Source organism: Oryzias melastigma, linkage group LG8 (assembly GCF_002922805.2).
Source record: "Oryzias melastigma strain HK-1 linkage group LG8, ASM292280v2, whole genome shotgun sequence".
Lineage (NCBI taxonomy): Eukaryota > Metazoa > Chordata > Actinopteri > Beloniformes > Adrianichthyidae > Oryzias > Oryzias melastigma.
In genome coordinates, this window is record NC_050519.1 from 11,660,408 (window position 1) to 11,671,447 (window position 11,040).

Genomic DNA, 11,040 nt, shown 5'->3' on the forward strand with positions numbered 1-11,040 from the left:
CAGAACCGGTAAAAGCACAAGGAAGTATGTGGCTATTTAATATAATTCACAGAGGGTTTTGATTTCATCCCGCAGGTATGTGCTCAGCACTCCGGGGATCAGAAGGACTCTTTTGTGCGAACTCGCCACAGACGGAAAAATAAAAAAAAGCCTTGAACCCCCCCCTCCACCTTCGACTGCTCCTTTCCTTACTTACTACATTTCTCTCCCTCCACCTTTACTTATCCTCTTAATCTCTTGATTTTAATGAAGGAAAAAAAGGCTCAATTGTGAGTAATAGGAGCACAACACTACATTTGAGGTAACGCTTTCTTACTGACTCGAAGCGGAATGAGATGTTTTGGAAAGCTCGGTCCAGTTTGAAAGCCTGAGACCGAGTCACTTTCCATCGTTAACAAAAATAGCATCGAAGCTGCTCTCGTAGCCACAGATCTGATGTTCCCCCAACATCTGGAAAAGACATCCTTTTTGCCACACTCATTATTAAAAGTCATGCTTGCAAAAACACATGAGTTCTATGCTAACACCACTTTTGGCACATCATAAGATGATTTCAGCACTTGCTTTGCTGCTATGTGAAGTGAGATGTCTAGCCTTTAAGTGGCGTGCAGGAGTATTTGTATAGGTTAAAATGATCCATTGAAATCAAATGGAAAACTGAAATTATTTCATAATGTTAAGTCAACTTTTATGTCACATTTCTTCTCTGGATTCCATTTTTTATGGCTTTCTTTCCTCTTGTTGTGTTTTCCATTATTCATTTGATTTCTTCTCCTCTTTTTATTTTCCCCAAGAATCTTTCAATAAATGCTGACGTTTTATTAAAAAAAAAAAATACCATTGCCCTTTTCATGCGAATCAGGACCTGTGGCATGGCAGAGCTCCTGTTTTTCAATCATGTCTTCTTTCCACTCACCTCCTGGATGCCAGCCACTTCTTTCTGCTGCGGTTAAGAAGCAAAAGCAGCCAAGTGATGCAGAGACGTGTGTTTCCCATTAGCAGACAGTTTCCTCCGCTCTGCACCCTGCCCACATCCAGCCTGGCCTTTGGTGGTGATGGGTCTGACGAGACTGTAAGCCTTTCACTATACATTCAGAGAGATGGTATGTAATTATTGAAGAGAAATACTTGAGAAAATAAACCTTAAAATAGCATTTCTGAGTATACTTTATGTTCAAATCATTGTTAATCAGCAAAAAAATGCAGTTTGTAGCTGTGTCTTTTAATAGAGAGAACTTTCATCTCCATGTTTCATAATCTCGTTTCCATGATAGCAACCAGCGATTTGCAGGCCGTCCCTAGCAGGCTGAACAGGAACTCAGGAGAACAGAAGGATGCCATTGTACTAAAGGAGTGATTTGGTAGGTAAATGGCAGGTGTCTGGTCAGTCTCACTTCACATGCAGGCTCTTTGTCGTCCCACAAAGCGAAAAATGTGTCCAGGTCAGGGAGGCACATCATGCTTAGTTTAACTGGAAAAAAGTTGAGACACGCTTCTATGGGGTAAGATAGACTACAATTACTGATTGTGTAAACCATGCAAGAACGGATTGTTTTTTAGACCCCAAAGTGGTGGAAAACAGACCAAAGGGAGTTGCAGACATGTCACACCTCTCACTAGGTGTAAAGAAATTAGTTGATAACAGGACAATAACATAACAAAAACAGCTAAGCTAACTTGGAGCTTAAGTATGCTAACTGGTAGCCAACTGTTGCAGTGGTAAAAACAAATAAAAAAAATAAGAAGTCTGTAGGATTACAATACCTAACTCTCTTTCTGTTTCTAAATTTTCTTTCTTTTTAACTAAGACTACGGTTGTCTGCCTGTTAGCATACTTTAGCTCAGAGTTAGCTTAGCTGTTTTTCTTATTTCCATCCATTTTCTTAACCCGCTATCCCTTTTGGGGTCATGGTCCGGGTGTGATGGGCGAAGGCAAGGGTACATCTGGACAGGTCCAGGAGCTGGAGCGGGCGCGCCTGCCCCACCTGTCCCAGGAAAAAACTGCTCGGCTAAGCGGGGACCGCCTATGCTAACATGCCGCTGCTAACCGGTGTTGTTCCAAGATACATTCCCCCTGCCAAAACGATGCCTGAGACTGGGGAAGCAAATTCTGATAGGGGAAACGTACCTTGACACAACACTGGCACCGGTGAGCAGACAGCAGAACGGCAGCAGCAGGGAGACGGGGATCCCTCTGCCGCCTGCTCTGACGTTTTCATTTTCTTTCATCATTCTCTTGTTGACATCACTGTTAATATATTTTCTTTTTTCCAGTAGAGCTAGAGAATTTTCCTGCCAGGAGATCACTAACATTCTAAAAAGTTTAATTCTGTTGTAGTTTTATGAATGAGTCGCAATATTCATGCGCACTCAGTTGATTCCGTGTTCCAGCACTCGATGTTTAGGCCTGTGACCTCTTGACGTACTTTTGACAATTTGTTAACAGGAGAAATTCGTATTCAAGACACGGAAAAGTAGTATTCGAAATATACATGTTAAACGTTCATATTCCTATTTTTTCCTGTAAAGTGGTCCATAAAATATTAATTTGTGAAAACTATCTTACCCCATAAGCTTCTCTCAACAATGCTTTTGTTTCTCAGAGAGCATCTGAAAACATATATGCACTGCACATCTGTAAATGCACTCATCTAGTTGGACATCAGTGATGGAAACGGTTGGGCTAAAACTTTCTAACATCACCGTCTGTTGAATCTCACATCTCCATGGAAATGTTGTGACAACAAAGGCTGCTCTGCACCTGCGAGGGCCTCTCTGTTTTTCTACTCTACGCCGCTCGCCTCCATCTGTGCAAGTGCACTTGGCCTAAGCAGATTAAAGCGAAATTCATCAAAGTGTAATTGGAAGGAGAGTTGAGGAGGTTGTGGTGGCCAGGAAATAATTGAACAATGGTGAGTTTAGGGCAGGAAGGAGAAGAAAAGGTGGAGGACTCTCTGGGGAGAAAGCAGTTGGAGTGTGGAGTCTGTTGTGGAGATGAACCTCATATTGACTGACCTCATGCTGAAGACTTTCACTTCTTTGTCTGAGGCCAGCTAACGTTATTGTAGTAAGGTCAATTAGTCAGCCGGCTTTTGTGAGGGCACATTGTGTTCAGCTGCAGGGCAGAACACTAAAGAGTTGGGCACAAGTGGGAGGTAGAGTCTCTAAATTTCTAAATGGGCACTTAAAACGGTAAAATAACTCTGTATTGTCATCGTCCTTATTTTAAGGTTTGCACTATAGAAACCTGTCCAACTTTAGACTATTTTGCAGCCTATGGTTTGCTGCATTTTCATCACTGAACCATGCATGAGCAGCAGCACAGATTTCCAACTTGTGATGAAAAGGAAAGACTCTTTACATTTCTTTCCTTCAAAATGTTTTTCACGGCAGCTCAAGCGTAATCAAGAGGAGCTCCGCTCCCACCAGCATGCTGTACTGGTCAGACACGTGTTCTTAAACATACAACTCACTGCAGTGACATCCGCATGCCTGGACAAATCTGCCGTTTCTTTACCTTTGTAGGTACTTGCAGACCATTACCAAACATTGTTCATTCTCTGCCATTCATCAGCAGTCAGCTGGTTTGACTGCTGAAGCGACTGAGACTTAATCATCCTTGTCGTGTTTTAGTCAGGCACTCAAGCGCTGCGTTCATGTCAACGATTCCTTCAAAAGATGGTCTGCTCTAAACAAACTCAAAAATAAAACACCTTTGTTACATTTCTAGTCTCGGTGTGAAGGTGATAACACTCTTAATGATGTCATGAAACATTTCTGCTGAGTTTCCCTCCTTGAATATTTCATCTGCCAATCATTTTCTGAAAAAGCCAGACATTTGTGCACTACTGTGTTTGAAAAAAGTTGTCAGGACCTTTCACAGTCCGAAGAAGACAAAGCGAGAGCAGCTGCTGGGTCTCTCACTTTGACCTACCCCTGTGGCGTTGAAAGGAAACAAACCCTCAATAGCGCCGGACTGAAGAAACACGGGCTTCGTGGTCAAAGGTGGTAGAAACATACAATCACTCCCGCATTCGTGTGGCGGCTCGATTGTTCCTCACACATCCTGACCATCATGGTCCATCCACGGTACAGTAGAGCTGTGAAGCCGTAGGGGCTCACAGCTGTGAGCTGACTCCACATTCAGACACTTTTTTTTTAACGTTAACTTAAATGTTTTCCTACACCCCTTATATGTAAATGACAATTTCCAAATTGCTTCTGGGTCTGAAGACACAGGATTATAAATCATGTGGTGACGGCTGTCTGGTGTGGAATGAAAAGCTGCAGTAAAGAGACAACACATGTGGTTTTTATAGGAGTCCAGTCTTCCTTCGCTTCTGTAAAACTTCCATACTCTTATGCCATTAGTTTAATGACTGGGATATGTCTGAAAGAGGCTATTTAGAACATTATACCCAAAGGAAAAATCATTTCTAACTGTTCCATTTGACGGTCTGTTCTGAATGACTGTTATTTTGCATTGTTTTCTGCACAGCTAAAGATGTCACCCATTCAGTTGTTCCTTCCTTATAATACATAGTCATAAATCATCCACAAACTCTTGCATATTACAACTTAAGTCTGCAGGTGCATGAAAGGAATGCAAAGAAAAGCAGGGATAAGATATAAAAAAACAAAAAAGACGAGTCATTGCTGCTTCGATGAAGTTGGAACTTTATGCTCTGTGGGTTTGTTGAAATCATGCCCCTTATGAGGGAAAATATGTGGCGGTTTAGTGAAGGATAGACCCACCCACCCTTTTTTCCACTTCATTAGACTAACTTTCTATCTTTGCTTGGTCTCTTTAGCCTTTGTGTTGGTAAAAATTCAAATCCAGCGGGGCTGTTTTTCTTCCTCATTGCAATAGAAACACCTCCCTCCGCTTTGGTCCATTCCTCACCTCTGACTCCTCCATCGGAGCTGCCCGGTTCTATTTTTTTACAACGTATGGAAGATGCATTTAGCCTGTGGTTTCTTGAGAAGCGATGGGTTCGTTAGTGGTGAGGCTGAGGGTGGGATGGGGACGTCTAGTATAGCTCTGATGCTCAGTGGGCTTTATTCAGGGCTGATGTGGACTTTCCACTGAGGTGAACCCACTGACCTAGGGTGCTTATATGGGTGCTCCACTGCAGGACCCGCACCCTCAGGCCACGGCACCCACACAGGCACGCGGCGTCAGCCTGCCCCGCGGGTGTCCCTGTTTTGTTAGTCTTGTGTGGTGAGTGTGCTGCAGTAAGCATAGAAAAACCCAGCAGCGCTCATGCCAGCCTCTGCAGACCCGCGGAACGTCTAACTGGACGGAGGTTTGCAGAGTTGGACTTCATTAGACAGACCACACACTTTAACTGGCCAAGCTTTAGTTTTTAGAGACAAAAGGAAAGTACTTTTTTTTTTGCTATCTAAGAGTTCAGATAATATTTTAGCAACATGTTTATGTTTTTGGCTGATTTGCTATCTACTGGGGTTTAGCAACAGGCTAATGCTTTTGACTAATTTAGTTTACTGTGGAATTTTAGACTAGTATTTAGGCAACACGCTAAATATTTTTGCAAAATTGGCATGTATTAGGGATATTTAAGCAATTTTACTAAAAAAAACTCTGAAATTTAGGGTCAACGTCAGCGCTCTTTCATCCTTTTTTTAATGAAATTTCAGTCTTTTAGCAAATTTGACATTTTGTAAATAGCTTTTGCATTTTCAGTAAATCCCTTCAGCAGAGTAAGTTGCATCACCATTTTCAGCAAAAAGCTTCAGCATCTTCAGCAACTACTTTCAACAAAAAGCATTTACACTATAGCTTTATCACAGGTATGCAGTTTTTCTAGTTTTAATTCATTTTTATGCTCCCCTGCTCACAGTTTTTGTGACATTTGGCAACTAAAACAAACCAAACCAAAACCTTGAACACATGTTCCTCCTATCTGATGAAAAACTACAGGGTGTAACGTTCTTAACTGTCCCTTTTCCTTTAATTTATTGTTGATTTTTTTTTTAGTAGTACTTTGATTAATCACCATTTTTAATTATTTTTTTGTTTCTGCATTATATTTAATTAAATAAAGAGACAGATTTACTATATTTTTGTTACGATACTAATCTACAATCAAGGTATAAATTATATGTAGTCATGTCCACCCAATATGGATATCTTTGTTGATAAATGGCTTTTCTTCTGGTCCGTTTGAGTATTAGCCTTTATTTAGTAAAACCTGGTCTGTTCAATTTGAGCTCAAACAAACTGATTTATAAAGACTTCCAGACGGATCCTGACCCATAAACAATCTGTTTGTTTACCCTTATGGGTCAGGTTTAGAAACCAGCTCTCTAATGATGACATAGTTTACTAAAATCAACTTATTTTTGGTCTGCTTCTCATTTTCTGTGTCACTACAAATCAGCCCCCAGACACCTGTGACTGTCCAGACTCTAAGCGGACAGGATTAACAGATCAACATGTTGTGTGTTTGAGAGCAATAAGTCACTCTGGACACACACCAGTTTCCTCTATGGGTTGCTGATGATTGGAGAAAAACGGGTGTTTGTTTGCCGGAAGCGGATGGTCCACGCCGAGGTCAGAGTTCAACTGGCATCAGTCCATCTGGGTATTGAGGAAACAGAAGGTTGAAGCTCTTTAAAGTTACAGATTTCTTGTATCATCAGATGACTTGTAATATGAAAAAGCAGTTTTTAAAGCCTTAAAAAATAAACATTAAAGCGACGGCATTCCAGTCTGAGACTTACATATACATCAAATGCTCACTGCGATGACAAGGACGACAAAATCTCTGGCTTTCATCACCCTCCACTTGCCTCACTGAGGTATACACATACAAACACTTTGGTGTCTCAGTGCGGTGACATCCCATAACTTTAGTTTATCTCCATCTCCTCCTGATCCTGAATTAAAAAACATTTGCAGATCTTTTTTTTTTTTTCTTTTTTTGGTTTTGCTTGCATACATAACACCTTAATTTGAGGCTGCACAGGAGCTCCAGCCACAAACAATGTGGATTCTGCAGATGTGTTTACAGAGCACGTCTGTGATGCAAGCAGTTGGAAAGTTATGCAGGATGTGTACACAGCAGCGCCTGACGAATGTCTGCTGGGTCTTAAGGGATGTATTGAGGGTTTGGATGCTTGACCCAAGGCTTTGGTAAAGTTCATTGACGTCTTTTGTCTTTAGTAGAAAAAAAATGTACCTCTACTATTTTATTTGAACTGATTCCAACACTATAGTAAAATAAATGGTGATAAATTTGATAAAAAATGCTTTCCCTAATAATTCATCTTTTGGAGGGATGTTATATTGGTCAGTTTTTCTTCAGATACAGATGATTTGAGCTGTCACCTTTTTCACTTAATGTGTGATCAGACATGATGGAGAAAATTCAGGTGCCTTTAAAAAAATCTTTATAATTATCAATTGACAGTGATAATTAGCTGTTAAATAAGAACAAAGTTACCTGATCTGAACTTTTACTCTGCTTTCCCTTCTGGCAGTGATAGACAAACAGCGTTTTTGTCAAACGGGTAATATTTTGTTTACCATATGCTCCTTTTGCTGTGTTAACAGAAGCTTTGCTGATTTGGCAGGATCCTGTTAAGTGAGAAATATTGTTTTAATTACAGCGAAGAAGAGCAGAGTAAGCTATATCCCGTCACAGGGACTATTCACAGTGTTTCTCATGCACCTCTTAACATGAGCATTTGTCCCTTCGCTGAAAGTCAGATGGTTTTTGTTCTAATACTGTTTTATATAAACAAGGTCTTATTTTTTGTCCTAAAGCTTGAGGGTAATTGTGTTCCTGCTATTATACAGTCATTTGCTGAGCAATTCAGGTAATCTGTTGAACTTCTAAAAATAGAGGAGCAGCAGCAGATATGGATGTAGATATTTAGCTTGTTTTTTTCCATTTACAAGACAAATCTATAAATTAGTTTTTGGTCTAAACTTGTTTCCTTTATGTTTTTAAGTATTTTATTTTAGAACGAGACATCATGTGAAAGCAAAAAAGTCTAAAATTGGGATTTGCCAAAATATTTATTTAAAGGTAGGTTGTTGTTTTACAGTAACATATCTAGAATAGAACTTTATTACCGAAATATTGATTTGTTACCTTCACTCTCTAAAAAAAAACAGCAGATAATAAATAAAACAAAAGAATAAAAAATATGTTTTTCACATGTTCTTGTAGCCTTTTTCTGATTATGTTGAACATGTGTAAAGAAAATTATACTGAACATTCATTTCTGAGTATTTCTAATAGCTAACTGGAGGAAAGATTAGATAGGGTCCTGCTTTCTGCAGCAAGACTGTCTATTACTATGTGTTGTGTATTATTATACAAAGGAATTCCATCATAAAGCTTATGTTTATTTGTTTAAAGACAAGAAATGCAAAAAAGTTTTAACTAAAGTGAAAAAGGAAATTTCCATTCAGCTGGAATTCCTGAAATTGTCACAATAACAAATGGATAAAAACTAAACCAAAATAAAGTAAAAAGAAAGAAAACCTCTGCACTGACAATTACTTTTTATTTATTTGCCTTTTTATATTAAAGTTCTGTATATACGATAATTTGCTGCAGGGGTTTGTAATACAGAGAATGTTTATCCTGACGTGCTTCATCTCCGATCACTGGATGTGATTCGGTTGAACAAAAGCTCCAGGCTCAAGCTAGCAGTTTCTTCTAACCGCCGTATGGAGCTTATTTGGATTTCACTAATCTGCTATGCTTTATTATGGAACAGTCTGCAGCAACATGTGCTTATAACTTAAACCTTTTTTACACTCCTCTCACCCTCGATAACCCCATCCTCCACCGAGTCCACACCTTGTTTTTAAAATACCACTTTACTGATTTGCCTATGCTTTTCTGAATAGATCCGATTCAGCCCTCCTACGCACCGTCCCTCCATACCTGTGAAATGAGACACACACTTTTGTGTCGTTCCAGGGGTGCTGTGCAGTTCTTTTTAGGCTCTTTTTAATGCCATCACTCTGTGTTGATACACAAACATGTTAAAGCTGGAGATCCACTCAAATGCCCCCCTTTAGAACCCATCAGTCTTTCCAAAGATGGATAAACTTATCAGTACATGTGGTCCTGCTTAGATGTAGCAAAAACACTTGTGAGTTTCACTCACATTTCATGTACGCACCTAGTTTGCAGCTTTCACTGCATAATTTTTTTAAATTTTATAAAATCTGGGGACTTTTTTGTTGTCTATTTTTTGTTTTTGCAACTATTTATTCAGTTTTTACATGCAGTTGTTAAGTGTTTGTCTATAATAGCAAAAAAAAACATTTATAAAATTGTTAGTCTTTCTTTACAGGAACAAAACTGAATAAAGTCAACACTTAAAGCACAAAAACGTGAACTAAAATATATTGATGTTTTTTTTAAGTTCTTTTTTTATTCATTTGGAGGTTTTATTATCATTTTGTATTGTATGCACCACTTCAAACGTTCAATACCAAGTCAAAAACTTAAGGCGTAACCAGAAAATGATTAGATTTTTGTAATATAAACTTCAGAAACGGTCCAACGGTCACAGTATGGATCCTGAAAGTTTTTGTAGGGTGGAGGCCTTTCATGCACAGACCCAAATTTAAGCCCATCGTTCACCTCTGTTCTCCATTACAAATCTGTCATTCGCTAATATCCTTTTCCAGTAAATATTAAGGAATGACAATCTGAATTATTCCACCGGAGAAATGACTGAAAGCTACAAATGAAAGCTTCGAGTGGGAGAAAATCTCTGCACTACATTTGTTTCTATATCTCATAAACGTCTGAACAGCACGTGAAATGAATTGCATGTGTGCCTGTATATGCACGCTGCCAGCAGCTAACCAAAGTCAAATTCTTCCTATGCTTTCTTTCCTGTTTTTCCTCTTCTCTGACTTCTCATCTTTCCCTTCTCAAGCTCTTTTTTTTTTTTTTTTTTTTTTGCTTGAGCAGCATCTTGGCCATCTGCTGGTACAGTCTGGCAGCTGTGTGGCATGAGAGAAACCAGTGGCACACACCAACCCTTCATGTGTTGTTAGAACTGCCGAAAGATTTAGACAGAGGGAAGGTGGAATGTGTGGCAGGAGGGTTTGACAGAGTGCTGCCGGGAAGTGTGCAAGGAGGCCAAAAAGCCGGCGAAAAAGAATCTGCCTGCAAAAACAAAGTGGTGCTGTCTTTTATTCATTCCGTTCTCCATTTTTCTTTCTAAACTAGAGGAAAACCAGAAAATCGACTATGTATAAAATGCGATTGGAGACATTTTAATCAAGAAAATCCCCTTTTTACAGTAACTATAAATTCTTAAATTACTGGAGGAAATATTTTGGTATTTTTTGCAGAGGATAAAGAGAGGTCACACTAAGGTCAGCAGTTCTGGAGAAAAAATACTTGTATTGTTCACTATGTTATAAGTTCATCCCCTTAAAGACGATGAAAATGATGTTTTTGGAGTTATTAACATCTTCTTGTAGCATTCTACTAATGATGGAGGACAATTATTCAGATAATTAAGCTTAAAATTGCATTTGATTGTTGATTTCTTTATTTAAATTACTGTGAATTAGGAACAGATGAAAAAATGCTGTTGGAAAAAGTTTATAGAAAGGATGTTGGGCCACCAGCTCCCTGTTCTGCTCTATCTTTAAGCGTCCATTCTTCGTTTTCCTCATCTGAGCTGAAATCTGGCTCAAAACTGTTGGGCTTTGTAGCTCCAATACTGCTCGCCATTTTTGCTGCAGCGGTAATCTTATGTTAGGGGCTGTAAGCTAGCAGGAGAGAGTGTAAACATGTGGATAACGGTAGGTAGGGTTAGGCGTTCCCCACAATTTAAATTAAAAAAAAACTGCATTATCATAATTAAAAGAGCAGTTGGGGCGCTTTCAAAATAGATCAAAACCAACACCAAAAAATTGTTAAGAGTTACACATATCCAACTTTTCAAGATTGTATTTTTTACCTGGATTCATTGTGCATTGTTTTCCTCGTTATTATCGTTAACTCAATACTTATATAGCTTGTAAATGAG

The 11,040-nt window shown here is 39.1% G+C and overlaps 1 protein-coding gene across 1 annotated transcript in view; it reads left to right on the forward strand.

The window, feature by feature from the left end:
- coro7 (coronin 7) overlaps window positions 1-11,040 on the forward strand; it is an 85,092-nt gene that overhangs the window by 36,400 nt on the left and 37,652 nt on the right. The gene's annotated exons all lie outside the window — the stretch shown is intronic.